The sequence below is a fragment of the Balaenoptera musculus genome, chromosome 10 (genome assembly GCF_009873245.2).
Source record: "Balaenoptera musculus isolate JJ_BM4_2016_0621 chromosome 10, mBalMus1.pri.v3, whole genome shotgun sequence".
Taxonomy (NCBI): Eukaryota; Metazoa; Chordata; class Mammalia; order Artiodactyla; family Balaenopteridae; genus Balaenoptera; species Balaenoptera musculus.
This window is the reverse complement of record NC_045794.1, coordinates 11,026,684-11,045,167: the sequence shown is the minus strand read 5'-3', so window position 1 is coordinate 11,045,167 and position 18,484 is coordinate 11,026,684. Positions and strand designations below refer to the sequence as shown.

Sequence of the window (18,484 nt, the reverse complement as noted above, 5' to 3'; positions counted from 1 at the left end):
CAAGGGAGAATGAGAAACAAGTGGGGGAGGGTTTGGGGGAGGGTGCTTGTGTCGCTGGGTGTGAGTCGTGAATACGTTCTGCAAGCAAAGAAAATGTTGATTATTTTTTTTACTATTATGTGAATTTTCTTATCTATTATGAGACATAATCAAGAGTTGAAATAGAACTATTAAAGTTAAGACCAGGTAGGGTTCTGAAATAACCCCTATCGTAGGCAAAGATGGAACTTTATCAAAGCAGGAATGTATCAGTTTGGCCTCACATCTCTTCGAGGGAAGAAAAGGCACTTTTATTTCCACCAGTTGGCTGTAGCCAGGCAGGTGACACATGGTAAATATTAAAATCCTCATTGTGGACGGGCATGAGTTTTACCCTGTGGTCCTTGATTCCTTAGAAGAAAACCCCATCCTTCATCCTCAGTTGCAGCGGCCAGTGTCCTCATGAACCTCTTAGTACCATCCCCATCCACTCTACTTCCTGCCTCTAAAGACCCAAGTTTGAAAAACGATGGTCTAAACCAGTGGTTCTCAAACTTCAGTGTGCCTCAGGTCTGTTAAAACTCAGATTTCTGGGTCCTACTCCCGCAGTTGCCGATTCACAGGGTCTGGAGTGAAGCCTGGGAACATGCATTTCTAACAAGCTCCCAAGTGATGCTGATGGGACTGGTGTGGGGACCACACTTTGAGCACCACTGGTCTAAATCCCCGCAGCCTCACTTCATGTTAACAAAGGAATCTGCGAATGGGCCCAAGTGCGACAGCCTGACAAGGCGAAGGATGCCGGGCCGTGAGAAATTCCTTCCGCATAAAGCCAGAGCAAAGCTGCTCAGGGCAACTCGGTGAAATGTCACCTACCACCATCGGCCCCCAGTGGCTCTCTCTTTTGCTTCCCCATATTTTTTTCCTCGTTTCCCCTTTAGTAAAATGAAGAGGTCACCATAGATGAGTGGTCCTCTGTACTGCTGCCCAGGAGAATCACCTGGGGAGATTTTTTTTATAATACTGTTGTTTAGACTACATCCTGCAATTCCAAGACTGGGGGTGGGGACAGGGCCCAGGAATCAGCATTTTGATAGCTTTACAGGTGATTCTAATGTACAACGTGGTTGAAAAATGACTGAATCTGTCTAGACCACTTCCAGATCTAGGAGTCTTTGTTTAGCTCCCCCCACCCCCCCGCCACAAATGTGGAGTCTCACCTGGCCTCTCTGTCCCTCCAGCCTCTGCGCAGACCTAACCCTCAAGCCTCCCTTGACTCTTTGCCCTGACCCTTCACTGACTTCTCCCTGTGCACTTTGTATTCTATTTGCTGGGTGGCACGAAGTCACTGCATACCTCATTAACTTCCTCTGCTTAATTGGGCAGAGGACAAGTCCCAAACAACTGCAGAATACATGGAAATTCACTGACAAAAACATAAACAACGAATTAGGAGCGCTTTTAGAACCCCTAGGAAATGTTAACTGTGGAAGCAGAGAAGGACCCATTCCTGGAAAGTGACTTTGACTCGTAAAGTCACACTAGAGCTGGAACAGTACACATTTCATTTAATATTGACTCCATATTATTTATTCCCTTAGGCTGGTCCAACCCCATTTTGTCGTGATCCTGAAAGATTTCACACATACAGTTGGCCTTCCATATCCGAGGATATCAGTGCTGACTGTACTATGTTATTTTATATAAGGGACTTGAGCATCTGAACATTCCTGGATTTTGGTACCTTGGGGGCGGGGGCACAGTCCTGGAACCAATACCCCGTGGAGATAAAGGGTTGTACTTTATATTTACCATAACTCAGGTGAGTACAGTAAATCTCTCTTTCCTAAATAATCCTTTATCCTTTAAATAAGCAAAATGAATTAGAAAATGGAAGCAGTGGTCTGCGTGCTTTGGCTTTTCCCAAACACACTTCCACTGCAACCATGAAGACAGCGGCAGTGAAGCTGGTGGCTTTGCCTGCTAGGAATTAGAGGGTTTCCATTTTATTTACCTGAGTAGGTACAGATTTGGAATTTCCACGTGCTAGTGGGGTACAACCTAACATCACTTTAATTTTATTCTGACCCTTTGTAACTTGAATTAGAAACACTGGAAACTACTTTTTTTTCTGGACTGCACTTGAAGCTTTAGTTGGTGGAGCCTTTTCAATTCGGTTGTCATTCTCAATGAGGTGGCTTTTTTTTTTTTCCCAGTCAAGTGGCTTTAGTTGAGTTAGGTGAGGGGCACTGAGGCAATTTAGTCGTTTAATCCCACCATGTGCTTTGGACAGAAATCAAGGGCCAGGGACTGGTGCCTGTCTGCTAACTGATCCTCCGTGTCAGGCATCTGGAAACCCGCCTCCTCTGCCTTGTCTGAGTTGACTAATTAATTAAGCTGTGTTTGTAAACAGGCCTTTTCTCCCCCAGCACTTTTTTCATCATCTGTTTCTTTAGCCGCAAGCTGGTGACCCCATTTAATGGTAAACAACGTGGCCAATGGTTTTGCTTTCCTAGGGGCTGAGGAGTTTTCATTTGGAGGCTGCCCAGAACTATACAAGAGGCCCAAGCTTTAGAGGGAGGCAGACAAGGATTTGAATCCAGTTCAGCCATTTATTAATTATTATGTGACCACAGGCAAATGACCTCGCATCTCAAAAGGTCAGTTTCCCCATTTTTCCCCTGCAAGACCTACCACTTAGGCCAGTGTCTGGCATATCCTCCATTTAAATACCTCTAAATAAATTAATACCTTTAAACATCAAGGGTATTTTCTGCTTGATACCACCTTGACTTTGTGCAGGGAATAGTCAGTTTCAAGACATTTCCACACACATTATCACATTTGTCGCTCTTGATCCCCTTTGGGGGGGTTTTGGTAAATGTTGTCACCCTTATATTTTACAGATAGAGATTCAGGCTCAGGAAAGTAAGGGCAAAGGTCCCACAGCTGCTTAGAGCCAGAGGCCGAGCAAGTGTCCACACTTCTGGCCCAGTGCTCTTGCTTTGAGATCAGGTATCTCCCTGGCCTTCAGTGGATGACATAAAACTAGATTATAAACATGGGGGAGAAAAGGAAAAGAGTTATATGAGATATCCCAAGAACACCTTCTACAAGAAAACGGTAAGATACCACTGATATGAAAGGTGTTGAAATACCTATTAGAGAAGTATTATTTGATACATGGAAACATGAGGACTGTTTAACTTCTGAATTTCCCTTACTGTCCCACCGGCTTTTGTTGGTTCGTGGGTAAATTGCTAGTCATAGTTATTAACTAATTCAACAACATTAATACTTACATTTGGACAATTTGTTATATACATTGGATTCTTCTACCAGCCCTGTGAGATTAGCAGAATTAGAATATACCTGTAAACATATATACGTAACTTCCCATATTGCTGATAAAGAAACAGAGTCCAAGAGGTTAAGCGATTTGTCACATTCCCAGGACTTGTCAGGAGTAGGGCTGGGCCGGAAATCCAGGATTTCCATCTCTAGGTTTAGCACTATTTCAACAGTACTACAATTAAGAAGGACTTACGTCAGCACTGTACTTATTTATATTAAAGCGCTCTAAAGGACTTTGTGCTATTTTGTCTTTTAATTCCATCTATCTCCATGTGTCTTTCTTCTTGCTTCTATCTTCTTCATTGGTTTTGCTAGCTACACAGAGCCTTTTCCCGAGGTGGACATACTTCAGTTAATCTCTGCTATGTAACGACAACCCCAAAACCTAGTGACCTGAAACAACTACCATTTTATTACTCATTATTCTTTGGGACAGTTTGAGTTGGGATAAGCTGGATGGTCCTTGGGTTGGTTTCACATGGGAACACTCACCTGATGTAGTCATCCGGTGGCCCAACCAAGGGTGGGTAATCCATAATGGCCTCACTCGTGTGTCTAGCTGTTGCTACTGGCTATCAGCTGGACCTTATCCTGCAGGTTTGCTCATCCTCAGGGAGGCTGGCCCAAGTTTTTTCAGAGTTGTCAGCAACATGCCAAGAAGGCAAGGCCCTTTGCACTGTCAATCATCAAGTCTCTACATGTGTCACATTTTTTGCTGTCCTTTTGGTCAAAGCGAGTCACAAGGGCATGGCTACTGAGACATGTGATTCATTGGGTACCACTAATATAATAAACTACCGTAAATGGGTGTAAAAAATAATATACACCTTATAAGACTACAGTGAGAATTAAATTTGATAATCCACGTTCATTGCTTAGCACAGTTCCTAACACATAGTAAAATGCTCAATAAATATTAGTCAGTATTAGCAGTAGAATCACCATTAGCCGTTATTAGCTGCCAAGAGCAGATTCTCCTTTTGAAATCCCGTTCATTCATTTATTCAACTAACCTAGTAATACTGAGTGTCCATTGTGGTACTATTCTCTATGCTGAGCATTTGGGAAAAAAGAAATAATATTTAGTCTCTGCCACTGAGGAACTCATAGTCTACTGGAGCAGACCAGACACACAAGCAATTAAATATAGTGTCGTATGGCAAGTTCAGTGACGGAGATTTGCACAGGGTATTTGGGGAGTACCAAAGAGGGATACCTAACCCCTTAACCCAGCCTGGGGGTGTGGTGAGAAAAGGCTTCTTGATACCATATGAGCTGAATCCTGAGGGGCGAGTGGGTTTCATCCAGAAGAGCAGGCGTTTAAAATAGAGAATTACAGCATGAGTGAAGGCATTGGGTAAGAAAGAGAGTAGTGTGCTATTATCAGAGTGAAAGGCTAGGAAATCTGAAGAGATAACCCAAAAAGAAAGCGGGAAGGCGAGAGAGACAGAGAGAGAGAGAGGGAGAGGGAGGGAGGGTGGGTAGGAGCGGGAAAGATAAAGGGAAAGTATGGGGAACAAATGTGTCCTCTCCCAAGGAGGTTGGGTACTTTTCTGTAGGTGAATGGGGAGACACTGACAGGCTTTGAGAAGAGTCGGGATGGGGTCAGATCTGTATTTTAAGAAACCTGGGGCCAAAAAGAGGATGAACTGGAGGAAGATAAGACTGGAGGGGGCCAGGGACCAGCTAGGAGTAATCCAGAAATCCAGGCAAGCGATAGAATATCTGAGAATGGAGGCCAGACTGAGATCCTTTCCTGCCATTTCCACCCTGCAAGGCTGGGGGAAGGCACTTCAGTGAGAAAAGGAATGACTTTAGATATCCTAGTTTGGGATAGCGTAGTCCAGAATATTCTGGAAAAAAACTATTTTCTTCATACTTCATAAGTGTATGCCTGTCCACAAAATGGACCTGTTCTGGCTAAGGAGGGGTGGTAGACCCTGGACGGTCTTAAGAGTGTTCTTATTAGGAATTTATTCCTCTTTTGCACGTGGCCTTAGTGACGTGTGGGCCCTCTGTTCTATGAATGCTACAAGGGACCTTCTTGGACAGACATCTTCACGATTTTTTCTTTTATCTGTGGTCTAGTCTTTTTAAACTTTAATGCGTTTTCAATGACTTTGATCTCTTCTATTTGTGTTCCCTTATTGCCTCAGTTATTTTTATGTGCCTTATCAATGTTTGTGCCTTGTTTCTTTTCATATATATTCACAACCTTATGCCTTGGATTTCCTGGGTGATCACGCTCTCAACTATGCTGCTTCACTGTCCCTGAAAACACATTCATAATCATCAGAGTTTACATTCAGATTTGTGGTCTGGAAAACATTGTCGTTACACTTATGCAATGTGTTCCTTTTCCAGAATCCCTCCCATTACTTTCCTTTTGGCTCTCATGTACGAGCATCCCGCAGTGCTGAAAGCAGCTCTCCGCAACCTCACCTGATAAGGTCCTGCTTCAGTCCTGGGCATTTTTTCTAGCTCCTGAAGATTTGCACAAGAACCCGATTTTGCTTGTTTGGTGGGTTCACTCAGTGTGCAACATTTGCTTCATTTTTCTTAGTGTCCTGAGATGTACTTGTTACAGGTGCTAGCCTTATGTATCTAAGATTTATGGGTAGATTCTTGCATATTTTCAAATAACCTTGTCTTTAAATATTAAATACATTTAAAATTCAGAGAGAGGACTTCCCTGGTGGCGCAGTGGTTAAGAATCCACCTGCCAATGCAGGGGACACGGGTTCGAGCCCTGGTCCGGGAAGATCCCCCATGCTGCGGAGCAACTAAGCCCGTGCGCCACAACTACTGAGCCTACGCTCTAGAGCCCGCGAGCCACAACTACTGAAGCCCGCGCGCCTCGAGCCCGTGCTCCGCAACAAGAGAAGCCACCGCAGTGAGAAGCCCGCGCACCGCAACGAAGAGTAGCCCCCGCTCTCTGCAACGAGAGAAAGCCCGTGCACAGCAACGAAGACCCAACGCAGCCAAAAATAAATAAATAAAAAATAAATTTTAAAAAATTAAGTGAAAGATCATGATGGACGATGTAATGAAACTCATCAGGAGGCCAAGGGCAGAGCAAGCAGGGAGCGGTTCAGTAAAGCATTATTTGAAGAGCAGTATAATCACCTCTGGCTTCCAGAGGTCTCGCACAATGAGCTGGTGCTTTCGGGGTGGTGGCACTGCTTCCACTTAGTGTCTTTTGTCCTGCTGCTGCTCTGGGCCTCTAGGACATCTGATACTATGGCGGGCCCGAGGCACATGGGCTGCCTAAGGAGAACAGGGCGGGTGGGCTATTCTGGATCAGTACCATTTACTGAGCATCATTACTACATGCCTGATACGATTCTTATGTGTCTTTTATCCAATATTTGAGGCAACATAGAGGAGTGGCAAAAAGCAAAGACTCTGGTATTAGAATGTCTGGATTCAGATGTTGTTCCTACCACTTGCTTGGCTTTTGAAACCTCTATATAAGGATCTTATAAGAGCCTTCTTGTTATAAGCTCTTAATCCTAGAAAAGGATTTGTGGAAGGGGGCCATGGAGAGTAGAAAAGGAGATGGAGGGAATGGAAATAACGGGACCTGGCAGCAGAGTTTAGCATGTGGGCCAGTGGGTAAAAGGTACTTTGGTATACTTTGGACCTGCCAAGTGAGACTGGCTACAAGTGGAGACCCTGTGATTGTCCAAGTAACCCCTCCCCACCTCCCCAAGGCCTGGGGGCCAGAAGGGGATGCAGCCACAAGTCACTGTGGGACTTGACAACAGGAACTCTGCTGATTGGCCCTGCCTACACCCCAGAACCTGAGAACTTGAGGGGAAGCCTCCTGCTTCTCCTTGATCCCATGCAGGGGGTGCTTATTTAGGAATGGCGGTGGGATCTGCCTGTCACTGGTGACGCAACCTACTTCCTGGCCCCTGAGATGTTCACAGAAAGTTGGTGATAAACACCAACCACCGGCAGCATCATTTACTCAGTGCTCACCAAGTTCCGGGCATCTTGCAAAAGCATCTTAGATACATTATTTCATTTAATTTTCATCAAAACCTCGTGAGGATAGTTGTAGTTATTATCTATTGCCTTTTATAGATGAGATAAACAGTGCATTATGAGGACCGTTTTGATGATAAAGAATAAATATCCAACTTGAATGAACTTAAGCAAAAGGCAAATTTATTATAAGGATACTGGATTGTCTCTCCAGAACCCACGATGGGAACGTGGCTGAGCCTCCAGAACACTGATCCTCTCAGGCACCTTGCTCACTCTCTCACTGGGATGTGCTTTCCTCTGGCCACTGGCTTCATTCTTCTCTCTCCATTGGCCAGTTTTCTCCTAGGGTGTGAAACATGGTGGCCCACAGCTTCTGGGATTTTTTTTTTTTCCCCTCTGAGGCATTTTATTTGCATGTATGTATTACATACATGCTAGAAAAAGAATCCAAGGATTTTCCTTCCTGTGTGTTTTCATCTTGCTTCTTCATGGTCCATGATGCCAGATGAGGTTATCAGTACAATGAAACCAGACTGATGGGATGGGATCAGTTTATTCTGCCATTTTTCTAGATCTTTGAGTGGCATATCAAATCTAGAGTTGAACACTCCACACTTACTTAGCCTGCCTGTGAGGTTCACAACAATTTTCCCCACCCTGTGATCATCGATGATTTCAAATTCGCCAATGTAACCATGCTTCATCGTCACAGTTAGAAACTTGACAGTGACTTTGGAGCACGGCCTAATAAGAAGAACCTGTCATTTGCCTCTCTTTTCGGCATTGTTGATACTCGTGAGAGCATCAGCCGGGACATTCATGGGCACCACTATGGCGGCACGGAAAGATGGCGGAAAGAGCTTCTGATTTTTACAGATGATAGCTTGTGCTACTGGGGAAAGACTGACTTAACACTCTTTGTTCCTAAGGCCAAAAATCCCAAGGATTTGACCCAACCGGTCAGGTGCCCTCCCCTCAGCTGTAGCTGGGTCAGAGGATGGACTGGGAGATTTAATAACATGGTCATTCTCAGAGGACCATGTGGTTGGAATCGAGGAAGGGGCAGTTCACAAAAGGAGAGACCGAGCTAAGCAAGAGGGGTGGGGGAGAGAGTGAGTTAGGGGGTCAGGCAGAGGATGGCTGGTTGGTAGACAGAATAGCAGTCATCCACAACCCAGAACTTAAAAGGTTAGGTAGCCCCTGCCGAGTCACACGCAACCAAAGCCAGGACTCAGTTTAGGCCTTTCTGACTCAAAGCCCTGCATTTAACTAAGATGACAAATCAGAATGAAGTAGTGGAGTGAGTGAATGTTTGAATGCACACGTCCATACGTGCATGCGTGCATACAGTCACGCACACATATGTAAATACCAGTGAAGACCTTGCCAAGCCAGGGCTCAAATCCAGGAAGTCACATTCAGAACCTTCAGGCACTGTGCACTTGTGCTCTGTCCTTCCAGTTTGCAATCAGAGGATAAAGGTAGCAATGAGAAGGGAACTTGATGAGGAGCGATGTCCATGACTAAAGCCTGTAGCCCGGTGCCCCAAAGCAGGTTGTAACACCACCCGCATCCATCAGTCAAGTCAGGCAGTCAGTCAGCATCCCAGCCCTGCTGAGCTGGGTTCTGGAGCAACCTAAGCCTTGGGCGTGTTGCACACATGTCTAGAGCCCCATGATACAGGAGGAAGTTGACTCAGAGGAGGTGGGACCTGACTTGGTGCTGTTTAGTTCCAGAGGTCTCTGCCTGGTCCCACATGTCCCAGAGGAGATGGTTCAGGACTCAGTCTTGATGTTCAAGAAGAGGGCCTTTTTTGGAAAAACTTGGATCAGAGGACAAGGTAGATGGGGCTCCGCTCTCAGTAACTGAGCCCCTCTGAGTCCCAGAATGGACTCCGAGGGTTGCTGTCCAAGGATGGGGAGATGGCTTGGGAGGTTTCAAACCCTCGGGCCAGGAAGGCATCAGATACTCCAGGAAAACATGTTGAATCTTTCAGCTTAGTTGAGCCTGTTGAGCAAACTATTTACAATATGCTCTGACCTAAAAGAATTACTACGCTTTCTAAACTAGCCATCTTGCCCCAGGGAGGGGTTTATGGGAGAGGAACACCTGGCTCAGTGGCATTCGTTGGGTTCAAGGCCTTTGGTAAATCTTGAAGGGTCGTAGCAATTTTACTCTCGTGATCTCTGTTTTTATTTGCGCCTGAATGAAAATATTGCGTGTAACCGGAAGAATGGCATGGAGTTTAGTCTGACATTTTGAAACAGATCGCGTTAAGAGTTTGAGAAGTTGGAGTTGGTTCTGGGAGGAAAGTAGGCACACTGAGAGTTGCTGTTGTTGGTAGTAGGAGTAACAGTAACAGCAAGGAGGGGAAGGAGGAGGAGAAAAAATAGCAAATACTGCTTGCATAAAACTACTGCGTGCCAGGCCCGGAGATGAAATAACTCACCAAAGGTCACACAGCTTGTCTGTGCCCTGCCTCCTACTGCTACCATCCTGCCTGTGCCCCCCACCCTCCATGGACTCCAGGTGACACTTGCTGTAAAGTCTTTAGACACAGCCGTCAGTCCCAGCTTCTGGGAGGCTTAGGTGACTGCAGGGAGGCCGTGGAGCTGCAGCAGACCCTCTTCTCTCGGATCACGGCAGGGGAGGAGTAAAGAGGTCAGAAATATTCTCTTGGCAACATGGCACAGTGTAAGAAACACGGGCTTCCAGAGTCAAACAGATCAGGGATGACATCCTGGACCCTCAACGAGCCTCAGTTTCTGTGCCTCTACTGTGGGCATCACAGTACCCGCCTATTTGGGAGCTCATGACAACGGAATGCCATCACTCTGTGTGAAGTGCCTGGCACAGGGCCTGACCCAGAATACACACGGTTACTCTAATATTATCGCATCTCTGCTCGTGGTGTTATCTGCGATGACCACAGCTGTTCTCTGGTGCCGAGGGAATCAGCACCTTCCATTCCCGGCCCCAGATTCTACCCCAGCTCGCCACTTCTCCATTCCTTCACTCTCCAGAGCAGGAGAGATGGAGGGAGGAACCGTGGAGAACAGGGACCACACAGGGGGCGATGGGCAGTGGCAGCAGTGGGTCTGCACAACCCCCAGGGAGCCCCGGGCTCTCTCAGAGGGGCAGGGGTCAGCCAGGGATAGCAGATGAGGCCTGAGATGACAACTGACATCTCAGTGCCGCTGGGAGACCCACACAGGTGCCAGGCAAGAGTGGCTGGATGGGTCTCCCTTCGGCATGTGTGCCCAGAGCCACCGGCCCCCGGCTTAGTACGTGTCAAGGCGGTAAAGGGTCAAGGCAGCACGGATCAAATTTGAATATGGAAATTATTTTCTAACACATTTTTCAAAACACTAGCTTTCCAAATCTAGACATCACCGAGTGTGCACGTGATTAGGGCAAGGAGCGCAGCAGATGTGCCGTTGTACGTACAGCCATCCACGTGGAACTGAGTCCGCCCAGGGCACTCTATAATCTAGAGGCGGAATTGAGAGAGGCAGTGTGTGACACAGCCCTTACCTACTACAGCCTTTCCGTGGACGAGCACTGGACTGATATCTAGCACTGGAGGCTTTCTGAGGGTATATGGAGTATCTGTCCCCCAGTGACACATCAGTCAATAATTTACCAAGAACACACTTGTTTCAAGCCCGTACAGGGACAGAAAGAGGTAAATAATATAGTCTCTGCCCTCGAGTGCTTAAAGTCACATTCAGAGACAGAGATTTTAATGTAATAGCGCAAGGGAGCAGTTGACCCACAAAATGATTACGGAAGATCAAACAGAGCTTCTTCTCTGGCTGGGGATGGACAAGCACGGCATCGTGGTGGCGCTGAGGCCTGAGGAGGGTTGCGAAGGGCGCAGAGCACTTGAGAAACGTGGGAGGGGCTGGTGGAGAGACGACCGTGCAGCCCAGAAAACGAAGCTGCACGTCGACCGCACGTAGCGTAGACAAAGCTCCGTGCAAAGAGTAAGAACAAAGAACTCTGTGGGAAGACATAGAAAACAAACTTATGGTTACCAAAGGGGAGAGGGAGGGAAGAAGGGACAAATAAGGGGTATGGGATGAACAGATACAGACTAGTCTACATAAAATAGATAAGCAACAAGGATTCACTGTATAGCACAGGGAGTTATATTCAACATCTTGTAATAACCTGTAATGGAATATAATCTAAGAAAAACCAACTGAGTTAACTTAGCTGTACACTTGAAAATGGACACAATATTGTAAATCAACTATCCTTAAAAATAAATAAATAAGTAATAGTAAAGACCAAAATATGACAGAGACAAAGCCAAATACATCACATCAATTAATATAAATGAGCAAAATTTAGGTATTAAGGCAAAAAGACTTTCAGGTTGGTTTACAGAGCAAAAGCCAACCGCATGCTATACTCTAGAGACACATCTAAAACAAATTTAGTACTTTTATACTTCTTCCCATTCCCTGACTCTTAGTACATGCTATTTTATTTTCCATTGTCAAGGTTTATAACACACACATTTCATTGTATAACCTTAGCTTTTCTAGTGTTTATTCCTAGCTCTACATTTAAATTAGTATTGTAAATAACACTGCCAAACATTAAAATAAGGAATGCTATGAGAGTGGGATAGATCTTTTTTTTCAAGTCAGGGTGGGAAATCAAGCGTTCTGTATAAAAAGAGACATATTTTACTTTGACAGAAAGAAGTAAAAGTAAAATCTTGTGCATAAAAAAATACCAAAAACAGTCAGAAGACAAATCTTAGAGTAGAAAAATATTTCAAGCACATCTGACAGATAAAGGGTTACTATCATACTATACCAGGAACTTCCTACAAGTAGATAGGAAAGACCGACAACGCAACAGAAAATGGGTGAAGGGTGTGACTAGAGGGTAAAAGAAAGAAATCAAAATGGCTAACAGACGTGCAAGGGTGCTCTGGTTTACCGTGAGTCAAGGAGATGAAAATTAGAGCAATTAGATACCATTTTTTATTCTTCAGATTGGCGAACTTTTAATAGGGGTAACAACCTAGTGCTGGTGAGAATGTGAGTAAGGCGCGTTCTTGTGCTTTGCTGATGGGAATTTCAGTTACTCTAAACCTTTGGTAAAGTAGTCTGGCAGCATCAAACGCATTTGAAAACACAAATATCCTTTCATTCTACTTTTGTATTATTGGTAATTGATGCTTTGGAAATACCAAGTTATGTATTCAATAGTATGCGTTTTTGTTAAATTTGGGGGGGAACATCCTAAATGTTTATCAATAGGGATATGACTGAATAAATTAGGATGAATTCATTATTAGGAAGTACTATGCAGCTATTAAAAGGACTCAAGTCTGCCATCTATTGAGTTGGAAGGAAGCCCATGATGTATAATTAAGTGGGAAAAGCACGTTTGCAGAGACACGCATACTATGTGACCTGGTGTCATACATACATACATACATACGTACTCACAGATGTATTTTGTATGAATAGAGAATGGATGGTCATACACCAGAATATTTACTTGCTTATGAGGAATGGAGGGGAGGGATGGATGCAGAAAAATAAAGGTTGAACAAAATGAAGTGTTATCAGACACTTAACCTTTGAAAATCCTCAGAGCTGAGATGTGTAGCTTTGGGGGAGGAGAAATAGGAGTGCCCTGCTCTCCTCAGATTTCTGTTCTATTAGGAGTCTCAGGCCTGCCCCAGGGCATGCCCCACACATGACAGCTGCCTGCTTGACGCCACTTTGGGACGGGATGGGGTGCCGATCGGGGCTGCCTGGCAGAGACTGCTGGTCCCTTTGGCTTGCTCAGGGAAATTACATGTAGTTTTCAATTTTGCATTCTAACAGTCAGACGAAGGCGTCAAATAAGCAGCAAGCGTTTAGTGTTAGATCCAGATGTCATCTCCAGCAAGAAACAACAATGCTTTGACTTGGGGAAAATAACCTTTGATGCCTAAAGAGGCTCTACTAAGGGCTTTCATTCCAGCATCTTGAGAGATGACTTTGCCTGCAGATGAGAGAGGCTGCCCGGGGAGAGCAATGCCCTCTGCTCTCTGGGCAAGGACTACAGTGGCCTTCACAGAAGCCATGCCCTGCCTGGGCTCCTCTCTTTCTCCCCGAGGACACGCTCACCAAGGGGACAGATTCGGGGGCTTCCAGAAGGAGTGCCGCCCCTGTGTGTCCCAGCGTGCCGTTGGGTGCCAACTTCACTGCCGGCGGTGGAGGAAATCTGTTAGCAGAAGGAAGACTTTGACGTCTCCCATCACCACAGATTGCTTCTAGAATTTTCCTAAGGGAAAGCTTATGGAGTAACACGCTGTAGGTTTGTGAGGTAGACTTCCTTCTGAGGAGAAATCCCCAGCTGAACAGGTGTTTAGCTTGTACTGAGAGAAGCAACCAGAAACCCTCAAAATGACTCCATGTTTTCCTGAGAAAACTAATCAGAGATTTTTTTTTTTTCTTGAGAAAGATGATTTCAGGTCTCAAGAGATCTTCTGAAATCTTAGTGTGGCAGGGAACTGCATTTTTTACAGACAGATGTTGTTGTTAAATGTGCTTCTGGAGATGTTTGTTTAGCGCTTTCCTCTGAGGAATTCAGAGTGCTTTACAGACATTTTCTTCATTATTTCTTAAGGTTTTTTTCTTCCTCCTGAACATATTTTACTCTCGACTATAAATTTTTCATTCAGTTTTTCTCACTGGATTTTTCCTGAAATATTTCCTGTTAACCTCATTTCCTCCTACTCTGCATATCCAATATGATATACTAATGCCAGTTCAGACACCTTAGAAAAGAATTCAAGATTTTTCCTTTCAGAATCTCAGGCTTCTCTTTCTCTATTTACTTTTACAAACTTTCCCATTTTTAATACTTTCACCATACTTTTTCCCCCTTAAAAGAAGAATTGCTTGAAACATACCTTGTTCTTCCACATAAATAGCCCCTATTTTATTTAATTTTAGTTGTTTACTTATTTCTAACTGTCTTGCTTCACAAGAAGCTGAAGTAGTTAATTTGTGGTAACTAAACACATTCTTTAACATAAGCACTGTGTAGTGGCATTGCAAATCTGATATTCATAGCAGAGTTGTGTTGGGTTTTTTTCAAACCTGTTTCTCCTTTCATTCCTGAAGGAATTTGTTAACTTTCTTTCTCACTGTAATCATCCTTGAAGATGGATGATTTGACTTGGGGAAAATAACCTTTGACGCCCAAAGAGGCTCTACTAGGGGCTTTCCTCAAAAAAATTCCTCAAAAAAAAAAGAATCAAGACTTTACGACAAGCTAATCTTTTGTAGAATCAGATCAGATACTTCCCTCCCTTTAGGAAATAACCACTAAGAACACCTTTTTACTGGGCTCTCATCAGATGGAAATGTAGTAGGGAGCCTGTGTCCTAATGATCATGAAATTATTTAGAAGACACCTTGGCAATCACTCCCTATTTTACAGATGTGGAAACTGAGGCTCAGAGAATTATAGATATTTGTCTGCAGTCACAGAAATACTTAGAGACACATTCAGAATTTAGTTTAGGAAGGACTTCCCTGGCGGTCCAGGGGTTAAGACTCTGTGCTCCCAATGCAGGGGGCATGGGTTCGATCCCTGGTCGGGGAACTAAGATCCCACATGCCTTCACCCCAAGGTGAGGCAAAAAAAAAAAAAAACAACTTACTATCCCACATATATTAAAAGGATAAAAAATGAATCAAAACAAAGAATTTCGTTTAGGAGACAAGACATCTAAAAAGTCACGAAATAAGGGAGTAAAGAGCATGAAATAATGAATGATTTGGTTATTCTGGGCAGTGGTGATCTGGTAAATGTTTAACTGCTGGGGGCAGGGCTGGGCAGAGGCAGCCCTGATTTCATGGTGCCCACGACCAGTTTCAAACTACCAACCTGAAGCCATCGAACAAGCAGTTGGGAACAGATTTATACAATCTAGCTGGCTGTCAAGAGTAACAGACATCTTCTGGCTGGAGGGGGCAGGTCTCTAAGGAAGAGAACTAAGCTAGACCGGTTCTCCCCACACGTGAAGGACCATCCTTGGTCTTTCCATGCAGCAGCTGCAGGACTCTGCAACTTTGCTCTTGCCTCAGCAGATAAACCACTCTTCACCTCCTGAGCTATCACTTCCATTTCAAGGCCCAGCTTAAAAAAGGGTCCCAGTCAAGCTTTTCCCCGACCCTTTCAGAAATAGTCACTTCTACTCTGAATCCGAGTAATTCTTTAGACCTTTTTTTTTTTTAATCTCTTTATTTATTTATTTATTTATTTATTTTTTATTTTTAGCTGTGTTGGGTCTTTTTTGCTGCGCACAGGCTTTCTCTAGTTGCGGCGAGCAGGGGCTTCTCATTGTGGTGGCTTCTCTTGTTGCGGAGCACAGGCTCTAGGCGCGGGACTTCAGTAGTTGCGGCACGTGGGCTCAGTAGTTGTGGCTCACGGGCTTAGTTGCTCCGTGGCATGTGGGATCTTCCCGGACCAGGGATCGAACCTGTGTCCCCTGCATTGGCAGGCGGATTCTTAACCACTGCACCACCAGGGAAGCCCTCTTTAGACCTTTTATTAGGGTAATGACCAAAGCCTGACTTGATATTGCTGTCAATAGACAGTGTCTTTCCCCAGGGGACTGTCCTTGGAGGACAGGGACCGTGTCTTACTCCTTCATTATTATCCGAGAATCAGTGCAGGATGGTGGGTGGGAGCCCAAGCTCTGGAGCCAGACTGGTCAGCTTCAGATCCAGACCCTGTGCTCACTTACCTTGAGACCACGAGCAAGTCATCAGACCCCTCTGTTCACACCTGCAAAATGAGACATTAAATAACAGCCTCACTCTGACGATGCGTGAGATTCCTGGATGTGTTTGGTGCTTAGCACATACTAAGCCCTTAGTAAATGTTGCCTGGTATTGTTTTCTCTAGCACACAGCCCAGCGCCTGGCACAGAACTGATGTGCAGTTGATGTTGGTTGCATTTCGTCGAAGTGAAGCAAGAATGTGATCCAGCTATCTTGACAGGAAGTTCATAAAGAGTGCTGGAGGAGACCTCATGAACAGATTATTGCTGGGGAAATGAGGATGAGATAGTAAATAAAAATCAGTTGATCATAGGATTATAGGATCAGAACCAAGCTTTCCAGCTGTGGTATGATGAACACAGAGCAGGGTGGGATCATCCATACCCTCCCCTCCCTCAGTGAGCTAGACGCCGGAAGTTTGTAAATATACCATTTGTCATTGCAATAGCTTGTGTAGACTGCTGTTCCTTGAAATATCTCCTTTTCAGTATTGTGCAGTTGCTTTTAAAAAATCTAAATGCTAGACATTAAGTATAAATACTGTTGAATTTTATTCCATTTCGTTCAGTCCATTATTCCAGTGAACTCATATGGCTTCCAACCTTGATTCTGCATTGCAGTATGTCGTCTATCCTTTCTAGTTTGTGTTATCTGCAGTTTGGTGAGCATGACTTCTGTTTTGTTTTCTGAAACACTACACAGGCCACTTCTAAAAACAGAGTCCCCGACATGTCACTAGAGACCTTTTTCTGTGTTGGCATTAATTCGTTAAACAATCTTTTTATTTTTTCTTTGGATATGGATTTTAGACTCCTTTCAAATCTATCAAGTATACAAGGATCTATATTATATTCCCTCTTGTTCACAAGTTTCATGAAAAAACTTTGCCAACATGCTATGTCTGCAGCATTTTTGTTTCACAGATATAGTGAGACTATCAGAGAAGAAAATACAGCCAGCTTGTTGAAACCTGTTCCTGATTAACCTATGTTGACTTCCAAAACTGACAGCTTCCTTTTCCAACTTTAATAAAGGATGCGTGTTTCAAAATAGTGAAGTTAACTGTATCAAGGTAGATTAGGCTCAATGCACAAATCTTGACCATCTAGGTGAGAAGTTTGGACACAATCCTGAGGGTGGTAGGAAGTTGTTGAAATATTTGAATAGAAATTATATGATGAAATGATGTTTTGAGAAGAGCCATCTGGCAGCAGTGTCCACAGTGGACTCTAGGGGAAACCTTATGTGAAGTTTGAAGTTGCCTGCAGTAATCCCAAGATGGGCTGCTGGACCACTGGGCTAAGCTAGTAGCAGTAAAGATGGAAGAGCATACATTTGGATTAAAGAAAAAAACTCAGAGAGACCACTGGGGGAACATGATAGCAGTGAAAAAAATAAAAATAGGTACCTTAGGGCTTCCCAGTCCTTTTCACATAATGGAACGTGCAGAAAATATCAGTTTGGCCACTGGGGTAACTAGGGCCGCTTGGAGATGGACATGACCCAATGTCATGGGCTCCCACGGCTGGGTCTTCCCTTCCCCAAGCCCCACCTCCCCCAAATCACAGGCAGAAGACATTAAGATCTCCACATGGCTGGGGAGCTATTTGGACATTTTTGTTTTAGAAATGAGTAGTCTTAGTAATGTGAAGAAAAATAGACTTGTACCGAAATCAGGACCAACAGTACGGAAGAGACTGACTATACATGTAAAGGGAAGCAAATGTCTGCTTCAGTGCATAATTCCGAACACAGAAGTGACATATGGCTACACACTTGGAAGAAAACTAGCATCAGGGTTAATGCCAAACGAAAGAGCCCGGGCCACCGAGCCCCTGCCCGTGTTACAGTGATGCACGGGAACAAAGGCAGTGGCTGTACAGGCCTAATTTGGGCATGGAAGTAGGCAACACCTACCAAACAGGTTGGGGGGAGGTATAAACCACACCAAGGGAGGCACTAGGTAGAAACTTAGGAGTAGACAAAAGCAGTAGCAAAGGAGTGAATTTTGGTTTTGTATTAGTATGGAAATCTAAGCCATTTGCTTGAAAATTTATGACATACTGCCCATTTGTTGCTCCTTGTTGGTTTTCGTAGTTCATAAATTAAGTCATTTCGTAGTCCTGGTGCCTCACCTGTGCTACTAATTTGTTTCGCTGCATAGAGGAAAGAAAATGCAGGAACTTGCCATCGCTAATTCCTGGTGATAACTGAAGATGTTTGGTTATAGAAAGTTAAAAGGCGTTCCCTCTTTCTTCAGTAAACTCAATGACAGGGTGAGAGCAAGAACCTACCAACAAGGCGTGCAGATTCTATTATAAAAACAGGAACGAATGGCTCTTTTAAAA

The 18,484-nt window shown here is 44.4% G+C and overlaps 1 protein-coding gene and 1 pseudogene across 1 annotated transcript in view; one reads left to right on the top strand and one right to left on the bottom strand.

Moving 5' to 3' along the window:
- GRIN2B (glutamate ionotropic receptor NMDA type subunit 2B) overlaps positions 1 to 18,484 on the top strand; it is a 413,562-nt gene that overhangs the window by 345,160 nt on the left and 49,918 nt on the right. The gene's annotated exons all lie outside the window — the stretch shown is intronic.
- On the bottom strand, positions 7,761 to 8,159 carry LOC118902208 (annotated as a pseudogene).